Source organism: Triticum urartu, chromosome 6A (assembly GCF_056163025.1).
Source record: "Triticum urartu cultivar PI428250 chromosome 6A, HENAU_Tu73, whole genome shotgun sequence".
Lineage (NCBI taxonomy): Eukaryota > Viridiplantae > Streptophyta > Magnoliopsida > Poales > Poaceae > Triticum > Triticum urartu.
In genome coordinates, this window is record NC_141878.1 from 64,055,147 (window position 1) to 64,065,958 (window position 10,812).

At 44.5% G+C, this 10,812-nt stretch overlaps 1 long non-coding RNA gene across 2 annotated transcripts; it reads left to right on the plus strand.

Moving 5' to 3' along the window:
• Positions 1-5,304, plus strand: LOC147963939 (uncharacterized). Of its 2 annotated transcripts, XR_015607208.1 has the most exons (5): positions 1-383; positions 466-649; positions 741-1,086; positions 1,755-4,336; positions 4,417-5,304. It is a non-coding gene; the product is annotated as an uncharacterized LOC147963939 (long non-coding RNA). The 2 variants fall into 2 exon arrangements; XR_015607207.1 differs by having other exon boundaries at positions 741-4,336.
• The last annotated feature ends 5,508 nt before the right edge of the window (positions 5,305-10,812 follow it).

Genomic DNA, 10,812 nt, shown 5'->3' on the forward strand with positions numbered 1-10,812 from the left:
TCTACTTTTGCCATCGTGATAGTCCATTAGAATCAATGGCGACTCTCTCGCTCAAGCCTTCTCCTCCACTTCTCCATCAATTCCGTTCCAGCCATCTCCTCATCCGGCAACTATTGCGACGTTTCCTCTCCACGTTATGACCCATCAGCGCTGCCGCTTCTCAGTCCAAATAACGCCCCTCCCGACGTTCTTCTTGCCTGAGTTCCTGGGAGGAGCAGTACGACTAAGCAGATGGAGATGAGATGAGGGCTCGATATGTACCTGCAGCAAGGAGCTGATGGGCCCAAAGTAATAGATATCCTCCCTCCAACGCCATGGTAGGCCGCGGCTGTCCTCTCGAGTTCTATCAAATTCGCTCTTCGCTTGAGATTCTGCCACCACAGGTAGCACATCGTCCCCCCACCTCTTTTCTCTTCCATGATCTAATATGATTTTCGGTTGTATTGACCTCCATTGTTTTTCCAGTTGTGCATGTTCGATCATGGAGGTTGTGTACATCCGTGTTGCCATGTTTCGGTCAATCGAGCAGCCTTATACATAGACATCTCGCTGGACAAACTATATGCTAGCTTCCTGAAGGATCTCATCAGCAAAGAATCAAGTAGCTCAAGACATCATGGCGCCACAGCCCTGCATGAAACCGACACCGGTGCGTTTGTCCTTCAGTTCTCCTCCCTTACCCTGGCTACTTCATGTTTTCCTATCCCCTATCTTTGTGTACGTGAACAACTCCATTGCAGATTGTGCACACGAGCGAGCAGATTTAGGTGCTTCCACCAGCCATAGGGCTGCCAGGGTCCTGGCGTCCGGCTAGAGCGTCCAGCGCTTAACGCAATCAAGTAATATGGCAGCCACTTCCCAGTCGTCGGACCAACGTACAATTACATTATGTTATATTCTTTTGCATTTGATCCGTTTCCTGCATTTATCTGGAAAAATGATTGAGGCTGGGAGCACAAGGTGACCGCATGGTTAAATACAATTGGCTGCCGGAGACCAGAATTATTTTTTGTGACTGCTGCAGTGCTGCTATGGTTGATCCCCTATTGCAAGAGAAACATAGCAACAACAACCCTGTTTGTCCAGGTATGACACCATCTGTGTCCACTGATGTGGTTGAAATTTGCCACTACTGCAGGTACTCCTCAATATATGTATGATTTTATCGACTGTAGTTTGTTTATGGATGAAACTGGGGGTCACGTATGCATGCCTCATGGTTATGTATATTTCTATAATGACAATACGTGTTGAACTGGGACTGTTTTTTTTGCTAAAGTTGGTAATATTGTCCGTCCATAAGCTCTTTCTCTTTTATTATTCTATAAAAAAGGTTATTTCGCTTCGTTCTTTCTTTCCAAGATAATCAATGTAACCAACTACTTCAGTAAAGAATTTAAAGCCATGAATAGATTTATAAAAGCGTAATAAGTTTCCAATTATTATTCAGATCGCTATTCTGTGGCTGACACTTGCTACATCTGCACATATACATCCTAGATTGTGCATGGTATATATCTTCCAGGCAACATAAGCAAAGTATAAATCTTCATACACTAACAGTTTCTTCCATATTTATATTTGAGCTTATAGGCACACTTATACTTCTTTGATGTATTGAGTGATATATTGTTGTTTTGCATTGCTGCCTGTAAAATCTGAAGGAAATTTTTTTGCAGGTAAATCTTATGGAAATTTGTGTCTGTTTTATCCCTTAACGAGTATACTGAAGGGCATTCATTTGAACTTGCCAGGGATTTGGACTTTATGACGTGATTTAGTTTTAGATTCATCAGTGATGGTAGCGTGAAAATAATAAATATTGGGAGGAAATCACAAATTATAATGATTTGATTGACACTAATAACGAGAGTGGCTAGGTCACCATTGAAATTGTTGTATGTAACCGATGGAATTATGTGCGTAAGGCTTAATTAAATGTTGGTTTCTACTTCATGTCAGGTCCATTGCTCCCTATGCAATGCGTCGTGATCCTTTTGTCCAGATCTCACCGGCATGCACTTTCATTACAAATGTGCATAAAATTATTTATTGATTGCAACATTTGTCTGGATGTCGAATGTCATTGCCTTTCCATCATTGTTTTGCATATGCATACTGGCTACCTACAAGTTGCGCTTGATTGTTGTGTTCACTCAGATATGTTCTGTAACAATGCATCCATTTCTATTATTGTTTTACTTTGTCACAATTTATAAATATTGTGTAATTAGACCTTATTCTTTTTCTTCCTTCTAATCCATGTCTTATATATTTACTGATTTTTGGTTCTCTACACGTCACCCAGTTAATGCACATCATATCAGTTATTTGGGCATGTCATAATTCAATGGTTAGGCTGAGCCATGGAGCTCATTTTTTAGGCGATTATACCTAGCTTTAAGTCTTCATTCAAGTAACCTTACAGTGTTAACTAAATATAGGACCTCTTATATTTGTAGTAGTAAAAACACAGGGAAGAGAAAACACATGGATTATTAAAATCATGTAAAACTATGTTTCTTTGAAGCGTATAAAAACAATGAATAGTTTGTACCGGTCAGGATTTCTTAGAAATGCTCCTAGGAAGTGTTATGTAAAATAAACCTGATTTATTGTAAATATTAGTGTCCACTACATATTAAAAAATATTTTTATTTCTGGGTTAGACAAAATAATAATGTGTGGATCTAAAAGAACGCATTGTAGATAAAAGTAATGCACACATTTTTAATATAAACCATTTTTTAACTTCTATACATTCTTTCTGAATCTTCAAAATGCAATTTCTTTCTTCTTTTAACCGATCTTATAGGAGTCATTCAAGGTTTCCGCACAATGTCATGGTATATAACGCCAGTAAGTTTGAGAGAGTGGATTTGGCAAGCATAGCAGGTTTCGACTCACACTATAAATAAAAGAAATTATATGCTTCTTATTTTCATGGAAATTTATTTAACTTCCATGTAGTAGGGTTTGGTACCAAATAATTTCATGTCCAAGGAGCTAACAAATATTCCTTTAATTTTTTTTCCAATAGATGTAAAAGTAAGCTAGCCCGTGCGGACGCACGGGTTGACGACTAGTGTTATTAACTTGTGGGTTGGGAAGTAGTCGATGAGGTAGAACCTATTGCCCTGTTACATTCAAACCCTTGGGAGTTACTCTACGCGTTGCTTATATATACTATGCTATGCTATGCTCGTAGGCGTGGTTTGGGTTTGAGTGAAATACATGACAGATGTGAGCTTGTTAATTAATGGTTCAACTTAAGGTGGCAACTTAATCAAAATCTGGGTGGATTGAGGCACCTGGAGTACCCAGTGTTGCCTGTATTTTTTGGAAATCCCGGAGTACCCGTGTGATCTTCCTATGGACCGCCACCCAGGCTCAAAGGGAACTGAGATGATTCATGCTAGAAACTTCTGTGTGCAGCCACAAGCTATTATGGGCTCTAGCATAGTTGAGTAAGTTACGTGAAGCTCTTGAAGAGGTAGATCAGCAGGTAGTGGGATGTAGGTTTGGTATGGTCTGTCCGGAGTAGAGAGTTAATGTTTCTGAAAGACTTTGTCTCAGTCATCCGTTTCTCAAACACCATGTAGTGCGAGAAATCCAACGGGGGCGATCGAGTCTTGTGGGAAAAAGTGTGCTAACCTCTGCAGAGTGTACAATCTAATCATGGTTAGCCGTGTCCCCGATTATGGACAATTCTTGAGTATCTAGTACTTGGGTTATCACATGTATCTCATCACTCTTAATTAATATTGTTGGGTTGTTAATCACTTTAATTGGGATTGAGTTGGAGGAACCTTCTCAATGATGTTTCAACTACCATGATAGTTAAATAAAATATATTCCTTTGTTGTAGGGAAAAATTGGCTTTTCGCAAAAATTGTAACCATAGAGCTTTCCACCAGCCAAATATGCATGTAGTGATAGCATTATTCTGTTCTTGCTCTATTGTGTTACATTGCCAGCATATTCCATGTGCTGGCCCGTTTTCGGGCTGCAACGTATTATGTTGCAGACTTTTCAGACAAGGAGTAAGGTTCGTTAGGTCGTTGCCATGCAGCTCAGCTATGCCGTTGGAGTTGATGGACTCACTTTATCTTCCAAGCCTTCCGCTGTTATCGTATTAGATGGCCTTAAGCCATATTATTGTAATAAGTTCTCTCTTGAGACATTCGATGTAATAAGTGTGTGATTGCTACTCTGTTATAAATCCTTCGAGTACTATGTGTGTCAGCATTACTGATCCAGGGATGACACTGAAGCACGGAGACTTGACCATCTGAGGTCGGGTCACTACAAGATGGTATCAGAGCACACGTTGAGTGTAGGACACGACCACTAAGATAAACCCTAGGTCACCCTTCTCTTCTCATTTCTAACTCCTCTCCATTTTCTACTCTTTAGGATGGTGGAGATGAAGAACAAGTTTGCTCAACCGGATGAAGACACACATTTTGGACGTCACTTGAAGGAAGTCACTAGGTACCTAAACATTGGAATACCAAGTTTCACTGGGACGTACAATGCCACTTTACCTGAAGAGGAGCGCTGGAGGATACAAGTACAAGTTCCAGGAAGGACGTTCTCGCCAACTTCTAAACCCAGAGAGTTTTCTTTCGAAGCACCCACCTGGAGTCTAGGCAAGAGCATGGCAGCCCACATTACCATTGGACACATTGGAGAAGTTTACAACAGGGAACTTAAGGACACTATTTACCAAATATGTGGGCACCGAGACGAGCAATGGGAAGTAATCAGCACCAGGAAGGATAGATCCATTGCAGCTTTTATCCAGGAGTTAAACCAGCACATCCGACGTCAGGAAAACCAGATGTGCGCGGACATGATGGACTTAAAGAAGGCGGAGACTAGAATCATCGAACTGGAGGAAGAACTTAAGTTTGTACGCGATGGATATGAGGAGGAAATCAAGACACTACTGGAGAAGAATGGCGACCTACTAAAGAAGATCGGAGTATTCATGGGAGGACCAGCACCAATAGAAGAAGAAGAAGAACCCAAGGAGACACGCCCCGAGGACTACATCATCATCGACGACACCGATTCCGATCCTAGTGATGATGACTATGAAGACGAAGCTGGAGCAGACGTCATGGAGTCTTCCACCCATCAAAATTTCTAGATGACTACCATATATCACTAGTATTCCCCCATGTATTTAGTAGTAGTTGAGCACTTGTGCGATAGTTCTAGATTGTTTGTATGCCCTTGCTTGATTGATTGAGTGAAATGATTGTGTTTGTCTCATGTGCATATGGGTAGTGTTTTCTCATTAGACCCCCTTCTCTATTCTAATCTCTTCCATCTAAACCCTCAGATGCCTCCGAGATGTGACACCGGTTTTGCCTTCCCACCGGAGCTCACCCAGTTGATCCAACAACAGAATACCTTGATGCAATTGCTAGTTCAGAATCGGGGCAACAACAACAACAACCCGCCGCTCGTGGACAACCTATCCCATTTTCTAAGGTTACAGCCGCCAGTGTTTTCCAGTAGCACCGAGCCCATAGTTGCGGACGAATGGCTGCGCCGTATTGGAAGGGAGTTGACCACCGCAGGTTGCACAGATGCTGAGAGAGTGCGCTTTGCCACACATCAATTGGATGGACCAGCAGCCTCATGGTGGGAGAATTACACAGCCACTTTTCCTATAGCCAATGTCACTTGGGACCAGTTTCAGCAAGCTTTCCGCACAGCCCATGTCTCCACTGGAGCTATGCAAATGAAGAAGCAGGAGTTCCGCAACTTACGCCATGGGAACCGTACTGTGGCTCAGTACGTCGATGAGTTTAGCAAGTTATTAGCAGACGCTTTGAACCGGAAGAGTTATGCTAATATCCTTGAAAGCAAGGGACTGCCGAAGGAATTAGCAGAGGACATCATGGAACTTCGATTGGAGATTGTTCCTAGAGGATTTATTGCAACAATGGAGGTCCAGTCGACATTGCTGGACAAAATTCGGGAAGCTCAGAAGGATGACAAAGAGATTGCCGAGATAAAGGAGAAGATGGGCAAAGGAAAGGCCAAAGGTTTTTGTGAGGATGAGCACGATACCCTATGATTTGAGGAACGAGTTTATGTGCCCAATAACCAGGAGATCGGGAAGTTAATACTTCACGAGGCCCATGACTCACCCTACTCGATACACCCCGGAAACACCAAAATGTATCTGGATTTGAAGGAACGTTTCTGGTGGACCGGTATGAAGAAGGATATTGCCGAGTATGTCGCCGTATGTGATGTATGTCAGTGTGTGAAGGCAGAACATCAGAAGCCAGCAGGACTGTTACAGCCTATGCCGATACCCGAATGGAAGTGGGATAAACTGGGCATGGACTTTATCACCGGATTGCCCAGGACCAAAGCAGGATATGATTCCATATGGGTAGTAGTTGATCGCTTGACCAAAGTAGCTCACTTCATCCCAGTAAAAACCATCTATACGAGTGCAAAGTTGGCCAAGATATATATGTCCAGGATAGTATGTCTGCATGGAGTTCCGAGGACCATCGTATCAGACCGAGGAACGCAGTTTACCTCAAAGTTTTGGCACCAGTTGCACCAGACTTTGGGAACGAGATTGGAGTTTAGTACAGCATTTCACCGCAGACGGATGGACAAACAAAGAGAGTCAACCAAATTTTGGAGGACATGTTGAGAGCCTGTGCGCTAGATTATGGATCTAGTTGGGATGACAATTTGCCATACGCAGAGTTTTCATACAACAATAGCTATCAAGCCAGTTTGAAGATGGCCCCATTTGAAGCCCTGTATGGACGAAGGTGCAGAACACCGTTGATGTGGGACGAGGTAGGAGACCGACAGTTGTTTGGACCAGACTTGATCAAAGAGTCTGAGGAGAAGGTTAAATTGATTCATGACAGACTGAAGATTGCTCAGTCCAGGCAGAAGAGTTATGCAGACTCAAAACGCAAGGAGGTAACCTATGAAATTGGAGACCGAGCATATCTGTGAGTATCACCCTTGCGAGGAGTGAAACGTTTTGGAGTTAAGGGAAAGTTGGCCCCGAGATTTGTAGGACCGTATCGTATTTTGGAACGGATGTGAGAAGTTGCCTACAAGTTGGAGTTACCCGAGGGATTGTCAGGAGTTCATGACGTGTTTCACGTTTCACAGCTGAAGAAGTGTCATGCTGAGATGGCAGATGTACCGCTAAGAGATACAGTACCCCTGGAGGCGATTTAGTTGGACAGTGGTTTGACTTATGAGGAGAAACCATTTAAGATTCTTGAGTTGCCAGCAGAGTCACCCGCAGTAAGGTTATCATGTTTTGTAAAGTTCAGTGGAGCCACCATACCGAGGATGAAGCCACCTGAGAACGGGAGGATGATCTTCGCAAAGACCACCCACACCTATTTTCTAGCCAACCCGAATCTCAAGGGCGAGATTCATCTTAAGGGGGGTAGGTTTGTAACATCCCAAATTTTCAATTTGGAATGTTATACATAGTCATCCATGCATATCATATTTTATTCGCATTTCGTCTCGCGATCCTCGAAATCCTAAGAAACTCAAGGACCCTCAGAGAGAGTTGGGGATTTCCCGGTTTTCAAATGTAATCTTTATATGAGAGGAGATAATATGACTTCTCCAAGATAATTGAAATATTGGAGGAAAAATATTAAAACCAAATAATTGTTTTATTTGGATTTTATTGCAATTTTGTTTGCATTAGAAAAATTGCATGTTTTCCAAAATTGCATTTTAGGGCCAAGAAAATGTTCATCTCGTTCTAAATATTTTATTTAGACGGTGAAAATTTATTTTGGCATTTTTAGATTTTTATTTATTTATTTAGGATTTATTTCGGTCGGCGAAATTATTCAAAAAAAGGTTCCCGCGCCGACTGGGCCTAAGGCCAAGCCGCGCCAGCCGCCACCGCCGCCTTCCCCGCGAGCGCCGCCGCCGCCGACTCGGACTAGGAGTCCGAGCCGGACTCCTCTCCGCCGCCGCATCTTGCCCCCTCCTCCAAGCCGCCCCGCCCCGCCCTTATATACCGCCGCCCCGCCGCCCCAACACCCCACCACACCACCGCCGCCCGCGCCGCGCCAAGCTGCCGCCGCCGCCGCAGTCTGCGCCGCCGCCGAGTGCCGCCGCCCCTAAGCCGCCGCCCCGCCGGACCTCTCGCCGGAGGTAGCCGTCGCGCCCCGCCGCCGGTTTTTTTTATAAAGACCGACCGGTTTTTTTTAGAACCCTAGATCCGTTTTTTCGGATTCGCCGGTTTTCTCGGTTCTTCTATTTGGCGGACGTTTGTCCGAACGATCGTTTTAACGAACGGTTCTTCGCCCATTAGAAACAGCCAACGAACGCTCGTTCGTTAGTCTGTTCGTCAGTTTTCCTTTATCGGATTTATTCCGCGATTTTTCTCTGATCGTGATTTCTGATCCGATCTTAGTTTCTATTTTTCTTTTCACTCATTAGCCGGAATCAGGCGATTCAAGCGCCTAGAGTTTCGTCTCGAAACCCTCCTTCCACTTAACCAACTCAAACAAGTTTTCTCTACTGTAAAATTTGACCTAGTTTCAGATTAGTAAACGAAGCTTCTTTCTTTCGTTGTTTGAGTTTCGTTGCTCCATTTGATTTGATTCTTTTTGCGAACCGGAGTTCTTAAGTTGAAATTTCTGGTCAACCTCATTTGTTTGAGTTTTGCTTGTGCATCGTTGCTTGTTACTTATGTATGCTATTGTTTGCTTGCGATAGAACACCCGAAGTGCGAAGCGTGCTACTACGAGTCCCTAGGTTTCGCAGATCGTCAGCAAGGCAAGTAACACTTTGATCATATCCCTTTTATCACCCAGTTTTTATGCATTAGTCTCAATCCTCAAACATTGCATGATTAGGATGTTATTAACTTGTGGGTTGGGAAGCAGTCGATGAGGTAGAACCTATTGCCCTGTTACATTCAAACCCTTGGGAGTTACTCTACGCGTTGCTTATATATACTATGCTATGCTATGCTCGTAGATGTGGTTTGGGTTTGAGTGAAATACATGACAGATGTGAGCTTGTTAATTAATGGTTCAACTTAATGTGGCAACTTAATCAAACATGTGGGTGGATTGAGGCACCTGGAGTACCCAGTTTTGCCTATATTTTTTGGATATCCCGGAGTACTCGTGTGATCTTTCTATGGACCGCCACCCAGGCTCAAAGGGAACTGAGATGATTCATGCTAGAAACTTCCGTGTGCAGCCACAAGCTATTATGGTCTCTAGCATAGTTGAGTAAGTTACGTGAAGCTCTTGAAGAGGCAGATCAGCAGGTAGTGGGATGTAGGTTTGGTATGGTTTGTCCGGAGTAGAGAGTTAATGTTTCTGAAAGACTTTGTCTCGGTCATCCGTTTCTCAAACACCATGTAGTGCGAGAAATCCAACGGAGGCGATCGAGTCTTGTGGGGAAAAGTGCGCAAACCTCTGCAAAGTGTACAATCTAATCATGGTTAGCCGTGTCCCCAGTTATGGAAAATTCTTGAGTATCTAGTACTTGGGTTATCACATGTATCTCATCACTCTTAATTAATATTGTTGGGTTGCTAATCACTTTAATTGGGATTGAGTTGGAGGAACCTTCTCAATGATGTTTCAACTACCATGATAGTTAAATAAAATATATTCCTTTGTTGTAGGGGAAAATTGGCTTTTCGCAAAAACTGTAACCATAGAGCTTTCCACCAGCCAAATATGCATGTAGTGATAGCATTATTCTGTTCTTGCTCTACTGTGTTACATTGCCAGCATATTCCATGTGCTGACCCGTTTTCGGGCTGCAACGTATTATGTTGTAGACTTTTCAAATGAGGAGTAAGGTTCGTTAGGTCGTTGCCGTGCAGCTCAGCCATGCCGTTGGAGTTGATGGACTCACTTTATCTTCCAAGCCTTCCGCTGTTATCGTATTAGATGGCCTTAAGCCATATTATTGTAATAAGTTCTCTCTTGAGACATTCGATGTAATAAGTGTGTGATTGCTACTCTGTTATAAATCCTTCGAGTACTGTGTGTGTCAGCATTACCGATCCAGGGATGACACTGAAGCATAGAGACTTGACCATCTGAGGTCGGGTCGCTACAGTCATTGACGGCGGAGCATCGGGCCCTCCCGGAGTACGCCGCTGACAACCACGAGGCCTGGGCGGCGCACTTCGAACGCAGGCAGGCGGAGTGACTGGCCTCCACCAATAACGCACCAGTGGTGCGAGGGACCAAGAACAGCGACGGTCGCCGCTTGTGGTGGGGCGCCCCCGGCCGCACGCTCCACACCGTCCTCGAGCACCTCGAGGGCGGCAACAAGCCACCGTTGACATACCCTGCCGCCCCGGTCCCCCGCCGGAGCGGCGGCCAATGGATGCCGAGGAGGACCGGCTCCTCTTCCTCCTCCTCCCGCTCCTCCTCCCACTCCTCCGGGTCGTCGGCGCTCTTCAGCGTCAAGGCCGAGCCCATGGAGACGCAGCTCGGCCGGCACACCCGCAGCGCCGGCATCGTCATCAACGAGGGCGGGCGCGCCTCTTCCTCGGCTCCTCCGTGCCCCGTCAAGCCGAAGACGGAGCCGGGGCTCGCCGCCGTGAAGATGGAGCCAGGACTCTGATACGTCCATTTTGCATCATGCTTTTATATCGATATTTATTACATTATGGGTTGTTATTACACATTATGTCACAATACTTATCTGACGCCCCAAGACCGATGCGCCAGGTGTCTTCCGGTGTTCCGTTGTTGTTGCCTTGTCATTTGTTTGCGTGCCGCATCTTGCCATGTCATCATG